Here is an 18567-nt window from a genome sequence, read left to right as displayed (position 1 = left end):
ATAGAGACAGAAAGAATGGTGGGGCAGGGGCTGGAGGGAAGGAGGAACAGAGAGTTATTATTTAATGGGTACAGAGTTTCAGTTTAGTAAGATGAAAAAAGTTCTGGAGATGGATGGTGGTGATGCTTGCAAAACAAAGTGAATGTACTTAATATCAGTAAATTGTATGCTTAAAAATGGTTAAAATTATAAATTTTGTTAAGTTAACCAGAGTTTGATTCTATTACTTCCATCCAAAGACCCTTATGAGACAGAAACTGGTACACAGAAGAGGGGTGGTATAAATGAGTCCTTAAAACGTAGAACTGACTGGATCAAGACTGGGGATCACACAGTGCAGACCCCCATCTCATGCTGAGGTTGGCCATTCTCACATAGTGGGAGACAGTTCACTGAGCCGTGGTCTTTTTTACCAGGACTCACCACTACTAAGGCACACTACAAAAAGAGACGCGGTAGAGAAAACACAGGATGCACTAGCTATACAGATGGGTTTCAATCCGTTCCTATAAAAAACAAATATGAAATAGAGGAGATATTCAAAATATTTACAATCTGTAAGATCATACTAGTGCACATTGGAGATTATCAGTACTGAGTTGAACTGGTCAATCTGAAAGCTGGGGAGAAAATACTACTTTTGTAAAAAAGATTCCTTTTGCCTAGAGCCTGCACACGATCCTTGCTGAGATGGGAAACTACCCAGGGCTAAAATAAGAATGGTACAAAGGCAGAAAGGCAGGACCTACAGCTATGGATAAGACAGAAGCATAAGAGTTCTCCTGAATACCCTAGGGTTCCCCCAAGCATCTGTTACGCATTCTTTGCCCGATAAAGCTAGGATACAATCCAGAAGCAAGAAGCAGATTAATACCTCCCTTCCCCAGGTCCTATTTCAAATTGAGTGAAGCAATAAATTCCCTTTTCTCCTCCTTTGGCTGCAATTCATTTATGTTGGATTTCTGCCCTTTAAAACCAAAAAGTGTTAATACACTACTACTATTTAAAAATGCACTGCCTGTTTCAAAAGGATCACCACGATCTACCCCAAATCTACAGAAATGATCTCCAGGTCAGGGTATTTGTCATTTCTTAATACGTGTTTTTGAACCAGTGCGACGGGGCACAAGCACGGCCGAGAGGAGCTACCCCGCGTCCGAGGTCAGGGGCATTGGCCAAGAGTGCCAGGCGGCGACGGCGCAGGAACGGCCGAGAGGAGCTACCCTGCGTCCGAGGTCAGGGGCATCAGCCGAGAGTGCCAGGCTGCAACAGCACAGGAGCAGCTGAGAGGAGCTACCCCACGTCCAAGGAGCAGTGGCTGTGCAGGCGCAGGAGGGCCTAGAGGAGCTATTCCACGTTCAAGGTCAGGAGGGGCGGTGGTGGGAGATACCCCTGGTCAAAGGTAAGGAGCAGCAGCTGCACTTTGCTGGAGCAGCCATGAAGAGATACCCCACATCCAAGGTAAGAGAAACCCAACTGAGACGGTAGGTGTTGCAAGAGGGCATCAGAGGGCAGATACACTGAAACCATAATCACAGAAAACTAGTCAATCTAATCACACACACAGCCTTGTGTAACTCAATGAAACTAAGCCATGCCCTATGGGGCCACCCAGGATGGGCGGGTCATGGTGGAGAGGTCTGACAAAATGTGGTCCACTGGAGAAGGGAATGGCAAACCACTTCAGTATTCTTGCCTTGAGAACCCCATGAACAGTATGAAAAGGCAAAATGATAAGATACTGAAAGGGGAACTCCCCAGGTCAGTAGGTGCCCAATATGTTACAGGAGATCAGTGGAGAAATAACTCCAGAAAGAATGAAGGGATGGAGCCAAAGCAAAAACAATACCCAGCTGTGGATGTGACTGGAATAGAAGCAAGGTCCAATGCTGTAAAGAGCAATATCGCATAGGAACCTCGAATGTTAGGTCCATGAATCAAGGCAAATTGGAAGTGGTCAAACAAGAGATGGCAAGAGTGAACGTCGACATTCTAGGAATCAGCAAACTAAAATAGACTGGAATGGGTGAATTTAACTCAGATGACTGTTATATCTATTACTGTGGGCAGAAATCCCTTAGAAGAAATGGAGTAGCCATCATGGTCAATAAGAGTCTGAAATGCAGTACTTGGATGCAATCTCAAAAATGACAGAATGATCTCTGTTCAGTTCCAAGGCAAACCATTCAATATCACAGTAATCCAAGTCTATGCCCCAACCAGTAATGCTGAAGAAGCTGAAGTTGAATGGTTCTATGAAGACCTACAAGACCTTTTAGAACTAACATCCAAAAAAGATGTCTTTTTCATTATAGGGGACTGGAATGCAAAAGTAGGAAGTCAAGAAACACTTGGAGTAACAGGCAAATTTGGCCTTGCAATATGGAATGAAGCAGGGCAAAGACTAATAGAGATTTGCCAAGAGAATGCACTGGTCATAGCAAACACCCTCTTCCAACAACACAAGACAAGACTCTACACATGGACATCACCAGACGGCCAACACAGAAATCAGATTGATTATATTCCTGGCAGCCAAAGATGGAGAAGCTCTATACAGTCAGCAAAAACAAGACTGGGAGCTGACTGTGGCTCAGATCATGAACTCCTTATTGCCAAATTCAGACTTAAATTGAAGAAACTAGGGAAAACCACTAGACCATTCAGGTATGACCTATATCAAATCCCTTATGATTATACAGTGGAAGTGAGAAATAGATTTAAGGGACTAGATCTGATAGAGTGCCTGATGGACCATGGACGGAGGTTCATGACATTGTACAGGAGGCAGGGATCAAGACCATCCCCATGGAAAAGAAATGCAAAAAAGCAAAATGGCTGTCTGGGGAGGCCTTACAAATAGCTGTGAAAAGAAGAGAAGTGAAAAGCAAAGGAGAAAAGGAAAGATATAAGCATCTGAATGCAGAGTTCCAAAGAATAGCAAGAAGAGATAAGAAAGCCTTCCTCAGCGATCAATGCAAAGAAACAGAGGAAAACAATAGAATGGGAAAGACTAGAGATCTCTTCAAGAAAATTAGAGATACCAAGGGAACACAGAAATGGTATGGACCTAACAGAAGCAGAAGATATTAAGAAGAGGGGGTAAGAATACCCAAAAGAACTGTACAGAAAAGATCTTCATGACCAAGATAATCACGATGGTGTGATCACTCACCTAGAGCCAGACATCCTGGAATGTGAAGTCAAGTGGGCCTTAGAAAGCATCACTACGAACAAAGCTAGTGGAGGTGACAGAATTCCAGTTGAGCTATTCCAAATCCTGAAAGATGATGCTGTGAAAGTGCTGCACTCAATATGCCAACAAATTTGGAAAACTCAGCAGTGGCCACAGGACTGGAAAAAGTCAGTTTTCATTCCAATCCCAAAGAAAGGCAATGCCAAAGGATGTTCAAACTACCACACAATTGCACTGATCTCACACGCTAGTAAAGTAATGCTCAAAATTCTCCAAGCCAGGCTTCAGCAATAGGTGAACCGTGAACTTCCTGATATTCAAGCTGGTTTTAGAAAAGGCAGAGGAACCAGAGATCAAATTGCTAACATCTGCTGGATCATTGAAAAAGCAAGAGAGTTCCAGAAAAACATCTATTTCTGCTTTATTGACTATGCCAAAGCCTTTGACTATGTAGGATCACAATAAATTGTGGGAAATTCTGAAGGACATTGGAATACCAGACCACCTGACCTGCCTCTTGAAAAACCTATATGCAGCTCAGGAAGCAACAGTTAGAACTGGACATGGAACAACAGACTGGTTCCAAATAGGAAAAGGAGTACGTCAAGGCTGTATATTGTCACCCTGCTTATTTAACTTATATGCAGAGTACATCATGAGAAACGCTGGGCTGGAAGAAGCACAAGCTGGAATCAAGATTGCCAGGAGAAATACCAATAACCTCAGATATGCAGATGACACCACCCTTATGGTAGAAAGTGAAGAGGAACTAAAAAGCCTCTTGATGAAAGTGAAAGTGGAGAGTGAAAAAGTTGGCTTAAAGCTCAACATTCAGAAAACGAAGATCATGGTGGCATCTGGTCCCATCACTTCATGGGAAATAGATGGGGAAACAGTGGAAACAGTGTCAGACTTTCTTTTTTTGGGCTCCAAAATCACTGCAGATGGTGATTGCAGCCATGAAATTAAAAGACGCTTACTCCAGTACTTTGGCCACCTCATGCGAAGAGTTGACTCATTGGAAAAGACTCTGATGCTGGGAGGGATTGGGGGCAGGAGGAGAAGAGGACGACAGATGATGAGATGGCTGGATGGCATCACTGACTCGATGGATGAGTCTGAGTGAACTCTGAGAGTTGGTGATGGACAGGGAGGCCTGGCGTGCTGCGATTCATGGGGTTGCCAAGAGTCGGACATGACTGAGCGACTGAACTGAACTGAATTGATGAGCCTACGACTGTATCAGATTCCACCATTCTGGGCACCAAAAATTTAAGGGGCTACCTTGTCTTCCAGGATATCAGAAGCAAAGACAAGACCTACATATCTGCAGAAAAGATAAGACCTACAGATACATCTGGGACTTCTTAACCTGTCTGATCAATGGAATGATCTAGGGATCTTTTTGGTAGATCACAGATGGCAGACAAGGGATTTAAACTCCCTACCCATCAGACAACAAAGTCATTTCCAAAATATGATCAGTGTAAAATACAGTTCTTTCTCAATAAAAAGTACAGGAGCACACAAAGAAAAAATCATGAATATAGTCCATTAATTCAGATTTGGATTTAACTCAGAAAACTAAGATCACGGCATCTGGTCCCATCACTTCATGGCAGATAGATGGGGAAACAGTAGAAACAGTGTCAGACTTTATTTTTTTGGTCTCCAAAGTCACTGCAGATGGTGACTGCAGCCATGAAATTAAAAGACCGCTTACTCCTTGGAAGGAAAGTTATGACCAACCTAGGTAGCATATTCAAAAGCAGAGACGTTACTTTGCCATACAGTCAAGGCTATGGTTTTTCCAGTGATCATGTATGGATGTGAGAGTTGGACTGTGAAGAAAGCTGAGCGCTGAAGAATTGATGCTTTTGAACTGTGGTGTTGGAGAAGACTTTTTTTTTTTTTTTTGAAACTTTACAATATTGTATTGGTTTTGCCAAATATCGAAATGAATCTGCCACAGGTATACATGTGTTCCCCATCCTGAACCCTCCTCCCTCCTCCCTCCCCATACCAGCCCTCTGGGTCATCCCAGTGCACCAGCCCCCAGCATCCAGTATTGTGCATTGAACCTGGACTGGCGACTTGTTTCATACATGATATTATACATGTTTCAATGCCATCTCCCACATCTTCCCACCCTCTCCCTCTCCCACAGAGTCCATAAGACTGTTCTATACATCAACGTCTCTTTTGCTGTCTCGTATACAGGGTTACTGTTACCATCTTTCTAAATTCCATATATATGTGTTAGTACAATGGCACCCCACTCCAGTACTTTTGCCTAGAAAATCCCATGGATGGAGGAGCCTGGTAGGCTGCAGTCCATGGGGTCGCTAGAGTCGGACACGACTGAGTAACTTCACTTTCACTTTTCACTTTCATGCATTGGAGAAGGAAATGGCAACCCACTCCTGTGTTCTTGCCTGGAGAATCCCAGGGACAGGGAAGCCTGGTGGGCTGCCGTCAATGGGGTCGCACAGAGTCAGACATGACTGAAGCGACTTAGCAGCAGCAGCAGCAGCAGCAGCATACTGTATTGGTGTTTTTCTTTCTGGCTTACTTCACTCTGTATAATAGGCTCCAGTTTCATCCACCTCATTAGAACTGATTCAAATGTATTCTTTTTAATGGCTGAGTAATACTCCATTGTGTATATGTACCATAGCTTTCTTATCCATTCATCTGCTGATGGACATCTAGGTTGCTTCCATGTCCTGGCTATTATAAACAGTGCTGCGATGAACATTGGGGTACACGTGTCTCTTTCCCTTCTGGTTTCCTCAGTGTGTATGCCCAGCAGTGGGATTGCTGGATCATAAGGCAGTTCTATTTCCAGTTTTCTAAGGAATCTCCACACTGTTCTCCATAGTGGCTGTACTAGTTTGCATTCCCACCAACAGTGTAAGAGGGTTCCCTTTTCTCTACACCCTCTGTTGGAGAAGACTCTTGACAGTCCCTTGGACTTTAAGGAGGTTCAACCAGTCCATCCTAAAGGAGATCAGTCCTGGAAGGACTGATGCTAAAGCTGAAACTCCAATACTTTGGCCACCTCATGCGAAGAGTTGACTCATTGGAAAAGACCCTGATGCTGGGAGGGATTGGGGGCAGGAGGAGAAGGGGACGACAGAGGATGAGATGGCTGGATGGCATCACCGACTCGATGGACATGAGTTTGAGTGAACTCTGGGAGCTGTTGATGGACAGGGAGGCCTGGCGTGCTGTGATTTGTGGGGTCGCGAAGGGTCGGACACAACTGAGCAACTGAACTGAACATGCATTAAGCATTTATTATTTGAACACTTACTATATCAAGCAACTAAATATAGGTTTTCACTAATAATAATCAGAAACTACCAACAGATTAGTAGACTGATTGAACTGACGTTTCTAATTCAGATAATGATTTATTTAAATGTAATGATTACGGGATTTAACATATTAAAAGCAACTTGCTAGTGTTGAGAATAAAGAAGTCAACAAAATATTAATTTAACATTACCAAATTCAACTAGCTCTTTTCAAGAAGATTACTTTGACACCTAACTATCAAGGTCAGCATTCAGTTCAGTTCAGTTCATTTGCTCAGTTGTGTTTGACTTTTTGCGACCCCAAGAATGACAGCATGCCAGGCCTTCCTGTCTATCACCAACTCCCGGAGTTTACTCAAACTCATGTCCATTGAGTCGGTGATGCCATCCAACCATCTCATCCTCTGTCGTCCCCTTCTCCTCCTGCCCTCAATCTTTCCCAGCATCAGGGTCTTTTCAAATGAGTCAGCTCTTCACATCAGGTGGCTAAAGTACTGGAGTTTCAGCTTCAACATTAGTCCTTCCAATGAACACCCAGGACTGATCTCCTTTAGAATGGACTGGTTGGATCTCCTTAAAGTCCAAGGGACTCTCAAGAGTCTTCTCCAACACCACAGTTCAAAAGCATCAATTCTTCGGCGCTCTACTTTCTTCACAGTCCAACTCTCGCATCCATACATGACCACTGGAAAAACCATAGTCTTGACTGCATGGACCTTTGCTGGCAAAGTAATGTCTCTGCTTTTGAATATGCTGTCTAGGTTGGTCATAACTTTTCTTTCAAGAAGTGTCTTTTAATTTCATTGCTTCAATCATCATCTGCAGTGATTTGGGAGCCCAGAAAAATAAAGTTAGCCACTGTTTCTACTGTTTCCCCATCTATTTGCCATGAAGTGATGGGACTGGATGCCATGATCTTAATTTTCTGAATGTTGAGCTTTAAGCCAACTTTTTCACTCTCCTCTTTCACTTTCATCAAGAGGCTCTTTATTAAAAAATCCATTTACTATTAAGGCAGTTAACAGAATTCAGCCCAAATAAGCAATCCTTGTTTACTCATTAAGAAAGCTGCATTAAATAATTAAGTTGGAGGTGGTGTGGAAGTAAGAGGGTTAAGAGTTGTGGTGTTTGAAGAGTAGGCTCTGGATCAATAAAGAAGAAAGAGAATTGCTAGCTCTACTGGTATTTGTCAGTATTATTTTCTAAGCTTTCTATACAGACAGGACATCTAGTCATTAAATAATTATTTACAGAATATGTACTTTGAAGACAAATTTCTGTGAGTGGTTTCCCTTAGGACTTCCCTGTTGGTCCAGTGGTTAAGAATCCGCCTTTCAATGCAGGAGACACCGGTTTGATCCCAGGTTAGGAAATTAAGATTCCATATGCCAAGCAGCAGCTAAGCTGGCATGCTGCAACCAGAGAGCGCGCGTGCTCTGGAGCCTGTGCTGTGCAAAAAGAGAAGACTGTGCACTGCAAGGAGAAGCCCATGCTCTGCAGCTACAGAAGCCCCTGTGCACCCAAACTAGAGATAGCCCGCACACCACAATGAAGATCCACTACAGCCAAAAAAAAAAGAGTATAAATGCAGGCACAACTATACCTGATGAGCAAGATGCATTTAGTAAAAGAACTATTAATATAAACTATGATTAAGCGATTTCTCAAGAAGTTTTTTCTTAAAACTAAATTTAGGACTTCTAAGTTGATGTCATTCAAGAATCACACTAATCTTATAAAGCATTTGTAGAAAAAATAACTATCCAACTCACACTCATATATAGGGATAATAAGTAACCGCACCTTTTTATAGTATCACACAAACAGCTTAATAAAGTAACATTCCTATATGAACTGAATTATGTCTGCTCGCAAGCCAGTGTGAGTACTTAGCTACAATCCCTCCAAATAAGTGTTTTGTGGTTTCAATTAACAAGCAATATTATGTGGTAAGTTTTTACCTTTGTCTGAGTTCTCTCTGTTGATTAGGAGTTAGCATACTTCTGTCATCTACATATCAGTCAGTCCAGACACTCAGTCGTGTCCGACTCTTTCTGATCCCATGGACTGCAGCACGCCAGGCTTCCTTGTTCATCACCAAGTTCCAGAGCTCATTCAAACTCACGTCCATCGAGTTGGTGATGCCATCCAACCACCTCATCTTCTGTCGTCCCTTTCTCCTCCTGCCTTCAATCTTTCCCAGCATCAGGGTCTTTTCAAATGAGTCAGTTCGTCCCATCAAGTGGCCAAAGTATTGGGGGTTTCAGCTTCAGCATCAGTCCTTCCAATGAACACTCAGGACTGATTTCCTTTAGGATGGACTGGTTGGATCTCCTTGCAGTCCAATGGACTCTCAAGAGTCTTCTTCAACATCACAGCTCAAAAGCATTAATTCTTCGGTGCTCAGCTTTCTTTATAGTCCAACTCTCACATCCATACATGACCACTGGAAAAACCATAGCCTTGACTAGATGGACCTTTGTTGGCAAAGTAATGTCTCTGCTTTTGAATATGCTGTCTAGATTGGTCATAGCTTTCTTCCAAGGAGCAAGCATCTTTTAATTTCATGGCTGCAGTCACCATCTGCCGTGATTTTGGAGCCCAAGAAAATAAGGTCTGTCACTGTTTCCACTGTTTCCCATCTATTTGCCATGATGTGATGGGACCGGATGCCATGATCTTAGTTTTCCGAATGTTGAGTTTTAAGCCAACTTTTTCACTCTCCTCTTTCACTTTCATCAAGCTCTATAGTTCTTCTTCACTTTCTGCCATAAGAGTCATGTCATCTGCATATCTGAGGTTATTGATATTTCTCCCAGCAATCTTGATTTCAGCTTGTGCTTCATCCAGCCTGGCATTTCCCATGATGTACCCTGCATGTAAGTTAAATAAGCAGGATGACAATATACAGCCTAGATGTACTCCTTTCCCGATTTGGAACCAGTCTGTTGTCCCACATTCAGTTCTAACTGTTGCTTCTTGACCTGCATACAGATATCTCAGGAGGCAGGTCAGGTGGTCTGGTGTTCCCATTTCTTTAAGAATTTTCCACAGTTTTTTTTTTGTGATCCACAGAGTCAAAGGCTTTGGCATAGTCAATAAAGCAAAAGTAAGATTTTTTTCTTCTTGCTTTTTCTTGCTTTTTCAATGATCCAACAGATGATGACCATTTGATCTCTGGTTCCTCGCTTTTTCTAAATCCAGCTTGAACATCTGGAATTTCAAGGTTCACATGCTATTGAAGCCTCGCTTGGAGAATTTTGAGTATTACTTTGCTAGTGTGTGAGATGAGTGCAATTGTGCAGTAGTTTGAACATTCTTTGGCATTGCCTTTCTTTGGGAATGGAATGAAAACTGACCTTTCTTAGTCCTGTGGTCCCTGCTGAGTTTTCCAAATTTGCTGGCATATTGAATGCGGCACTTTCACAGCATCATCTTTTAGAATTTGAAAGAGCTCCACTGTAATTCCATCAACTCTGCTAGCTTTGTTCGTAGTGATGCTTCCTAAGGCCGACTTGACTTCGCATTCTTTGCAACCCCATGGACCATAGCCTGCCAGGCTCCTCTGTCCATGGAATTCTCCAGGCAAGAATACTGGAGTGGTTTGACATTCCCTTCTCCAGAGGATTTTCCCAATCCAGGGATTGAACCTGGGTCTCCTGCATTGGAGCAGATGCTTTACCATCTGAGCCACCAGGGAAGCCCATCTACATGTATAAGACACTGAAATAGAAAAAGTTTATACGGCATGTACTAGCATACACATGTAGCACACGCAGCTATCAACAGATTGCAGGTTGTCAGTCCCATCATACATGTCAACCAAATTGGGAACATTTTATGAAGAAATGTGTTTTAATTAAATTCCAAAGAAATAGCATATACAGTTATTTTGACTTTATTATTGCTTTTTACAAATAAGCTTTTATTTAAGAACAATTTTAGATTTACAGACATCTACAAAGATAGTTCAGAGTTCCCATAGATTCTGCACAGTTTCCCCTATTAGTAGCATCTTACATTAGTATGGTACATTTGTTATAATTAATGAACCAATATGGATATACCATTAACTGAAGTCCACATTTCATTGAGGCTTCCTTGGTTTTCACTTAATATCCTTTTTCTGTTTCAGGATCCTATTACCCTTCCCAGGATAACATATTTTTGTCATCATGTCATCTTAGACTCATTTTGGCTGACTTTTCTTGCCTGATGACCTTGATAGCTTTGAGGAATAATGGTCAAGTATTTCACAGAATATCTCTCAATTGGAATTTGTCTAGTTTTCCTCATGATTAGATTGGAGTTATAGGTTTGGAGGAGGTAGACCACTGATATAAAATTATAATAACTTTTTATCCCAACTATCACCTGGATAGTAAGCTCACTGCGGGAAAGAATCTTATTCACATTTTTGTATCCTTCAGTTCAGTTCAGTTCAGTTCAGTTGCTCAGTCATGTCCGACTCTTTGCAACCCCATGAATCACAGCACGCCAGGCCTCCCTGTCCATCAACAACTCCCGGAGTTCACTCAGACTCGCATCCATTGAGTCAGTGATGCCATCCAGCCATCTCATCTTCTGTTGTTCCCTTCTCCTCCTGCCCCCAATCCCTCCCAGCATCAGAGTCTTTTCCAATGAGTCAACTCTTTGCATGAGGTGGCCAAAGTACTGGAGTTTCAGCTTTAGCATCATTCCTTCCAAAGAAATCCCAGGGCTGACCTCCTTCAGAATGGACTGGTTGGATCTCCTTGCAGTCCAAGGGACTCTCAAGAGTCTTCTCCAACACCACAGGATGCCATGGTCTTTGTTTTCTGAATGTTGAAGTTTAAGCCAACTTTTTCACTCTCCACTTTCACTCATCAAGAGGCTTTTTAGTTCCTCTTCACTTTCTGCCATAAGGGTGGTGTTATCTGCATATCTGAGGTTATTGAGATTTCTCCTGGCAATCTTGATTCCAGCTTGTGTTTCTTCCAGTCCAGAGTTTCTCATGATGTACTCTGCATATAAGTTAAATAAGCAGGGTGACAATATACAGCCTTGACGTACTCCTTTTCCTATTTGGAACCAGTCTGTTGTTCCATGTCCAGTTCTAACTGTTGCTTCCTGACCTGCATACAGATTTCTCAAGAGGCAGGTCAGGTGGTCTGGTATTCCCCTCTCTTTCAGAATTTCCCACAGTTTATTGTGATCCACACAGTCAAAGGCTTTGGCATAGTCAATAAAGCAGAAATAGATGTTTTTCTGGAACTCTCTTGCTTTTTCCCTGATCCAGCGGATGTTGGCAATTTGATCTCTGGTTCCTCTGCCTTTTCTAAAACCAGCTTGAACATCAGGAAGTTCACAGTTCATGTATTTTTGTATCCTTAGTACACAGCTGATAAATATATGTTGCTTAAGAAGGAGGAAGTGGATTACACCAAGGGTTGAGGTGCTACAGCAACTTTGCAACTCATTAAAAATAGGAGCACTTACGCTAACAAGGAAATAGTTCATCTGTTTACTCAAATTTTAAAAAAAAGCATAACTGATTCATTAAAGTATTTCATTCTTCTATTCAAGGATCCTTCTAGTTTACCTATAATATTGAGACAGGATTTGTTGTTTGTTGTTTAGTCACTAAGTCATGTCTGACTCTTTGCAACCCCCATGGACTATGGCCCACTGAGGTCCTTTGTCCAGGGGATTTCACAGGCAAGAAAATTGGAGTGGGTTGCCATTTCCTTCTCCAGCATATCTTACTGACCCAGGAATCAAACCCACATTTCTTGCATTGGCAGGTGGATTCTTCACCACTGAGCCACCAGGGAAACCCTGAGACAGGATTTATTCAGCTAAAAAGCAAGTTAATTCTTACAAGTAAACCTCACCTCCTGTACTGACTAATGAAACCCAACTGTATAACACTGCTTGTGGGGAGTATGCATGGTAAAATGGAAAGATGCATTATAGCTTAAGACAGGATGTCTGGGTTTGAAACTGAGTTCTATCGCTAATAAATTGTATAATTTAGGCCAGATATCTTTGAGTCTCAGTTACTTTACATATAAAATGGAGCTAATAATATTTACATGACAGTGAGAATTATAATCACTGGCCCACAGAACTGGTGGACTGAATCACTACTGAGATACCCACATCTCTATTATCTTGGTATCCCTTACTACATTTTAAAGCACAAGTGATTTTTTCTTTTTTTTAAATCCAGTGGTCTCTTTGTAGTATTTCTACTTTATCTCCCTAAGGTCTTTCACACTGCTAACTATTCCTTTCTTTTTGAAACTTATTCTTGTTCCTCCGGCATTAAAAACACCCTTTTCTTCTGATTTTGCTTATCATGCAGTGATTCAGAGTACAGCTTACTAGCCAAGAGCATAGACTCTGGACCAGACAGGATTTGAACTGTCAAGAGTTTGAATCCTGGTTCCACCGCCTGCTAGTCTTATGACCTTGGACAGGTTACTTAACTCTTTTTTATTTTTCTAATTTATTTATTTTTAATTGAAGGATAACCGCTTTACAGAATTTTGTTGTTTTCTGTCAAACCTCAACATGAATCAGCCATAGATATACACATGGTCCCTCCCTCTACAAACATGGAATGCTTCAGGAATTTGTGTGTCATCTTTGCGCAGGGGCTGTGCTAATCTCTGTATTGTTCCAATTTTAGTATATGTGCTGCCAAAGAGAGCATGGTTACTTAACTCTCAGGTGCCTGTTTCCCATCTGGGTTTACAGGTATATAGAATGAGTTTACAGGTATATAACATGTACAATAAATGCTATACAGAGAACTTGCTGTTGCTTTTGTTCCCCTCCTTAGTCTCTTCCTCTGCTACACTTCTTTAACCTCCGCATACTCCACCTGGAGGATTCCACCCATGCAAAAGTGTCTTAACGTCTGTCTATTTGGAAGGCATTCTTCTCTTCAGCCTACTTAGCAAATTCCTTCTCAAACTTTAAGACCCAGGTTAAATGTCATTCTCTTTCTCTCTGAAACCTTTCCAAAAACCACCTCCCTCATTCGGCCTTGGCAGTCAATTGTGCCTGTCCTTGTGGCCCATATTATTTTGAATATATTTCAATGGGAGTCCTTGTACATCAGATTGAAAGATGCTGAGTTACTTGAAGTTCCCTATATTAGACCATTTCAGACCTGTAAAGACAGTTACATGATTCATTCTATAAATAGAATATTTATCCTATTCATAAATATTCTATATTTCTGCTGATCCTTCCCTTCCTGCATTAAACTCATGACAAGAACTACATATTATTTCTTAAAATTACATACCTAACACAATATTTCAGATATATAAAAAGCAATAAATAATAATGAATGGACAACCATATATCCACACTTTGGCTGAAAAAATATTTACCAATACAATTTAAGTCCCCTGTTACTCTTCCCAGTAGTATTACTAGTCTTTTCTCGCAACCCTGCACTTCAGAGATACCCACTATCCTTACTTTGATACTGTATTACCATGCATTTCTTTAGCATTTATTATGTAAGTATGCTTCCATAAATAATACATCAATGTTGGGCTTTATATAAATGTGTTCTACCATTTGCTTTATTTTCTCAACTTTTTTATTTGTGAGAGTCACCCAAGTTACTGTACAGATCTAGTTTATTCATTTTCATTATTGTATGGAATTCCATTAGATAAATATAATATTTTCTTTCTTTTATTAATTATACATTTGGATTAGTTTGAATTTTCTGCTATAAAAATGTTGCATAAATATTTTTGTAAGTCTCTTTATATATGCATAGGAGTATTTCTAAAGGGTATTTCCTAGAAGTGGAATTGCTGGATTAAGACAAAAATTATTGGAATGTAGATTATTATTGCTTGAAATGATAAGTAAAATTGATAAACCTTTAGCCAGATTCATGACGAAAAAAAGGGAGAGAGCCTAAATCGATAAAATTAGAAATGAAAAAAGAGAAGTTATAACCGACACCACAGAAATACAAAGGACCTAAGAGACTACTTACTATAGGCAACTATATGTCAACAAAATGGACAGCCTAGAAGAAATGGAAAAACTCTTGGAAAGATACAATCTCCCAAGACCAAACCAGGAAGAAATATCAAACACAAACAGACTGATTACAAGCACTGAAATTGAATCTGTGATTTAAAAACTCCCAATAAACAAAAGTGTAGGGAAATTCACAGGCAAATTCCATCTTTTGTCAGTGTACACAGCACAGAGTCTGGCAGTTAAAAGACATTAATAAATATTTGTTGAATGAATGAATAAAAACTTGAAAAAAACATACATAAAGAGATTAGACAATGTTTTTAATCTCTTAATTTGGAACTGTGCCTATTAGGCTTTGTAAACTTTTATACTTAAAGAAATAAATTTAATTTAGCTTGGAGACTTTCCAGCAGTCCTTTGAGATAACCAGAGACAAGACAGAGCACCAAAAAATTGGGATTGGAAGTCTAAAACTTTAAATCATCTAACACAAATAGTTGTCTACTCTTTTCTTAAATATCTCTAAGAACAAGTATGCTGGCTTTCATGTTTTCTATTATACTTCACAGAATATAATGACTAAAACAGCCTTTATTTGCATCATGTTTGAACACCCCAGAGGAAAGTCTACAAGAGCAAATGTAAAGCAATTATAATAAATAAGAAACCACTTAGAAATGTGCCTATAATACATCAATGAGCAACAGATATACTGATTAAAATGAATATACAATTATGTACATGCTTTAATTTTAAAAGCTAACAATGGCAACAACTATAGTAAATACAGAGGGGGAAAATAATGCATCAGCCTTAAATGCTTTAAAATTTAAGGAAATTAATATATGATGACTTGTAGCAGAACCACCAGGAGGTTCAGAAAGCATCAGATCAGATCAGTCGCTCAGTCGTGTCCGACTCTTTGCGACCCCATGAATTGCAGCACGCCAGGCCTCCCTGTCCATCACCAACTCCCGGAAAGCATAAGAGTCTTCAAAAGTAAGTCATAGGAAACTGAACCATTCTGGACAAAATACAGAATCTCTAGTAAGAAGGCCTGGTTTTGAGTTGCTATTCTGACATTTACCAGCTATTTGACACTGGGCACAGCATTTAATTCACCTACACCTCAGTTTCTTATCAGTAAATAGAATTTATAATGACCTGGCATCCTATCTAACAGAGTTTTATATGCTTGTAATTAAGCAGAAAAAATGTGTGACATCCTTCAATAATATGCAATTGTAATTATCTATCCTTCTTCATCTTCCCATCTCCCCGACGGCGGCGATCTGTAAAAGTGTGTATTTTTTTTCCCAAGCAGGGCTCAGTAGAGCTAGTATAGGCAAGAAGAGATAGATTAGTTTGGGATTTTGCCCAGACAGGGACAGAAGGACAACAGAGCAAGGGAATAAAAGATAATGATAAGAGAGTGAATGAAATAAGCTAGAGACTAAGAAGTTGGATAGGGAAGGAAGTAAAAACAGGTCATGCTGAGGTCAAAGGAAAGAGAGAGTAGGGACGCTCAAAGGTCAGGTAGTTGGCAAAATTTTGAACAAATATGTATGTCTTCATTCATAATTTCAGAGGTGGGCCATCTTCAGGTGAGACCAAAGCCCATGGTGTGACAACGGGAGCTGATTAGTTAAAAAGATGCTCACTTCAGTTGAAGAGGTCAATGTCTTGAAGAAATAGACATCCATATGAATACTAAAGTCACTCAGGATAAGGCCAAAAATTGAGGTAGAAAGGAAGACTGTGTGTGTGAGGTCTTTAACAACAGAGAAGATGTACGTATAAGACAATAAGAGTGGTATAGCTGTTGTGCCAAAGAGAACAAGATTTTAACAAATTCAGTTCAGTCACTCAGTTGCTTACGACTCTTTGTGACCCCATGAACCACAGCACACCAGGCCTCCCTGTCCATCACCAACTCCTGGAGTTTACTCAAATTCATGTCCATTGAGTTGGTGATGCCATCCAACCATCTCATCCTCTGTCGTCCCCTTCTCCTGCCTTCTATCTTTCCCAGCATTAGGGTCTTTTCAAATGAGTCAGCTCTTCGTATCAGGTGGCCAAAGTACTGGGAGTTTCAGCTTCAGTATCATTCCTTCCAATGAACACCCAGGACTGATTTCCTTTAGGATGGACTGGTTGGATCTCCTTGCAGTCCAAGGGACTCTCAAGAGTCAACACTACAGTTCAAAAGCATCAACTCTTCGGTGCTCAGCTTTCTTTATAGTACAACTCTCACATCCATACATGATTATGGGAAAACCATAGGGTTGACTAGACGGACCTTTGTTGGCAAAGTAATGTCTCTGCTTTTTATATGCTGTCTAGGTTGGTCATAGCTTTTCTTCCAAGGAGTAAGTGTCTCTTAATTTCATGGCTGCAGTAACCATCTACAGTAATTGGAGGCCAAAAACATAAAGTCTGACACTGTTTCCCCATCTATTTGCCATGAAGTGATGAAACAGATGCCATGATCTTAGTTTTCTGAATGTTGAGCTGTAAGCCAACTTTTTCACTCTCCTCTTTCACCTTCATCAAGAGGCTCTTTAGTTCTTCGCTTTCTGACATAAGGGTTATGTCATCTGCATATCTGAGGTTATTAATATTTCTCCCAGCAATCTTGATTCCAGCTTGTGCTTCATCCAGCCCAGTGTTTCTCATGATGTACTCTGCATAGAAGTTAAATAAGCAGGGTGATAATATACAGCCTTGACGTATTCCTTTTTCTATTTGGAACCAGTGTGTTATTCCATGTCCAGTTCTAACTGTTGCTTCCTGACCTGCATACAGATGTCTCAAGAGGCAGGTCAGGTGGTCTGGTAGTCCCATCTCTTTCAGAATTTTCCACAGTTTATTGTGATCCACACAGTCAAAGGCTTTGGCATAGTCAATAAAGCAGAAATAGATGTTTTTCTGGAACTCTCTTGCTTTTTCCATGATCCAGCGGATGCTGGCAATTTGATCTCTGGTTCCTCTGCCTTTTCTAAAACCAGCTTGAATATCTTGAAGTTCATGGTTCATGTACTGTTGAAACCTCACTTGGAGAATTTTGAGCATTCCTAGCGTGTGAGGTGAGTGCAATTGTGCGGTAGTTTGAGCATTCTTTGGCATTGCCTTTCTTTGGGAATGGAATGAAAACTGGCCTTTTCCAGTCCTGTGGCCACTGTTGAGTTTTCCATATTTGCTGGCATATTGAGCGCAGCACTTAAATAGCATCATCTTTTAGGACTTGAAATAACTCAGCTGGAATTCTATCACCTCCACTAGCTTTGTTCATAGTGATGCTTCCTAGGGCCCACTTGACTTCACATTCCAGGATGTCTGGCTCTAGGTGAGTGATCACACCATAGTGATTATCTGGGTCAGGAAGATCTTTTTTGTATAGTTCTTCTGTGTATTCTTGCCACCTTTTCTTAATATCTTCTGCTTCTGCTAGGTCCATACCATTTCTGTCCTGCATTGTGCCCATTTTTGCATGAAATGTTCCCTTGCTATCTCTAATTTTCTTGAAGAGCTCTCTAGTCTTTCCCATTCTATTGTTTTCTTCTATTTCTTTGCATTGATCTCTGAGGAAGGCTTTCTTATCTCTCTTTGCTATTCTTTGGAACTCTGCATTTAAATGGGTGTACCTTTCCTTTCTGAAAGAGATGGGAATACCAGATCACCTGACCTGCCTCTTGAGAAATTTGTATGCAGGTCAGGAAGCAACAGTTAGAACTGGACATGGAACAACAGACTGGTTCCAAATAGGAAAAGGAGTACGTCAAGGCTATATATTGTCACCCTGCTTATTTAACTTATATGCAGAGTACATCATGAGAAACTCTGGACTGGAGGAAACACAAGCTGGAATCAAGATTGCTGGGAGAAATATCAGTAACCTCAGATATGCAGATGACACCACCCTTATGGCAGAAAGTGAAGAGGAACTAAAAAGCCTCTTGATGAAAGTGAAAGTGGAGAGTGAAAAAGTTGGCTTAAAGCTCAACATTCAGAAAATGAAGATCATGGCATCCGGTCCCATCACTTCATGGG

At 40.8% G+C, this 18567-nt stretch overlaps 1 protein-coding gene and 1 non-coding gene across 6 annotated transcripts in view; both read right to left on the bottom strand.

Moving 5' to 3' along the window:
• The window catches only part of SCMH1 (Scm polycomb group protein homolog 1), a 224371-nt gene that overhangs the window by 197240 nt on the left and 8564 nt on the right, over positions 1 to 18567 (bottom strand). The window lies entirely within an intron of this gene.
• LOC133245411 (U6 spliceosomal RNA) lies at positions 13110 to 13213 on the bottom strand. Its single transcript, XR_009735675.1, has one exon. It is a non-coding gene; the product is annotated as a U6 spliceosomal RNA (small nuclear RNA).

This window comes from Bos javanicus, chromosome 3 (assembly GCF_032452875.1).
Source record: "Bos javanicus breed banteng chromosome 3, ARS-OSU_banteng_1.0, whole genome shotgun sequence".
NCBI lineage: Eukaryota > Metazoa > Chordata > Mammalia > Artiodactyla > Bovidae > Bos > Bos javanicus.
The sequence above is the reverse complement of the archived record's forward strand: the minus strand, read 5'-3'. Positions and strand labels throughout refer to the sequence as shown.